The sequence below is a fragment of the Cervus canadensis genome, chromosome 14, assembly GCF_019320065.1.
Source record: "Cervus canadensis isolate Bull #8, Minnesota chromosome 14, ASM1932006v1, whole genome shotgun sequence".
Lineage (NCBI taxonomy): Eukaryota > Metazoa > Chordata > Mammalia > Artiodactyla > Cervidae > Cervus > Cervus canadensis.
This window is the reverse complement of record NC_057399.1, coordinates 53,419,424-53,420,922: the sequence shown is the minus strand read 5'-3', so window position 1 is coordinate 53,420,922 and position 1,499 is coordinate 53,419,424. Positions and strand designations below refer to the sequence as shown.

General features: G+C 50.3%; 1 non-coding gene across 1 annotated transcript; it reads left to right on the top strand.

Annotated features, from left to right (window-relative positions):
* Positions 1-296: 296 nt before the first annotated feature.
* Positions 297-368, top strand: TRNAH-GUG. The gene has a single exon. It is a non-coding gene; the product is annotated as a tRNA-His (tRNA).
* Positions 369-1,499: the final 1,131 nt, after the last annotated feature.

Below are 1,499 nucleotides of genomic sequence, written 5' to 3'. Positions count from 1 at the left end.
GCACTTACTGTTTTTATTTATTTTTTTGCACCTGTGGTGAGTTTCATCCTAATCTTGGAACAGTTGACTTCTCATCTTAAATATTAACTCTTCAGAGAGGCTGGCAACGGTAACCCCCTCACTACCATTTTCTATTTTCTCCCTTATCTAAAGCTACAATGATTAACTTTGTCTGTTTATCATTTGTCTTCTTCCTTGCCCTCACTGTTAATCAGAGCTTACTACACAGCACAGAGCAGGTGCATATAATAATACAATAATAATAATACTAAATAGTAGATACTAATAGTGGGGCTTCCCTGGTGGCTCAGACGGTAAAGAATCTGCCTGTGATGCAGGAGGCCCAGGTTCAATCCCTGGGTGGGGAAGATCCCCTGGAGGAGGGAATGGCTACCCACTCCTGTATTCTTGCCTGGAGAATTCCATGGACAGAGGAGCCTGGTGAACTACAGTCCATGAGATCGCAAAGAGGTGGACATGACTGAGCACACACACAGACACACACACACAGACTAAGTAAGCTGACTAAGTGAATGGATGCATGAGTGTGAACCGAGAGAGCAAACCTCTCTTTCAGCTTGGCTTTTACTCAGACTTCCATGCCTTGTACCAACTAAGAGCTTTTCTCTGTTTAAACCTGCAAATGACTGTAGTTTCATCTTTTTTACCCTACCTGTCTTCGCTGCGCTCTACCCCCTCGCCCACTGCACTGTAGGTTGAAATTAGGCTCCATGCTTTCCCAGATGGCAAGGAGAGGACTGAATTCTGTCCTTACTTAGATCACTTATGTAAGAAAATATTGTGATGCTCTGAGGTTTGTTTTGGCGAATCACTTGTAAGGCCTCAGTAAAAAGTGCAAAGACCTCAGAGAAAGGAGGTGCAAACACAGGTAATTGGCCCTCCCGTATGCCTGAGGCAAAGCGTGCACCACCAGCACCTCAGTGCTGCACGGCAGCCACAAGAGGACACGTGTAGTTTCCACTTCTGGGAAGTTTCTTCACAGCTGAAACTGTTCCCGCACACACCAGCAGACACAGGCCTGCTGGCGTCTCTGACCATGCCACCCTCGTTCTACGCTGAGTGTCTCAGACCTCACTTCCCTTCGCCGAAGGCTCGGTGCCCTCCCCTGGACGTCGGCCATCGCCCTGTGTGGTGATCGGGTGATTCGAGGGGGCGGTGGGCGTGAGCGGCTGGGGGCCCCGCGGTCCGTTCCTCTGGGCCGCTTTGCCGGGGAGCCCGCCCGCACGCCCGCTGCCGCCTCCTGCCGCTGGCGGCTGTCATTTCACCAGCTGACAGGCGTCCCCGCCGCCGTCACCCCCTGCCTCCGTTTATGTCCGACTGTCAGAGTGATGGCTTGAGGGTGGATCCACCTCTCCTCAGGAGTCAAGTGTATGGACTTTATGACAGTCATTTTCCACACAGAAGGTGTTTTTTTCCTTTTTTAACCTCGAGATTCTGGATGGTAGCCATGGTTAGAAGTGTGACTTCTAGGAAGTAAA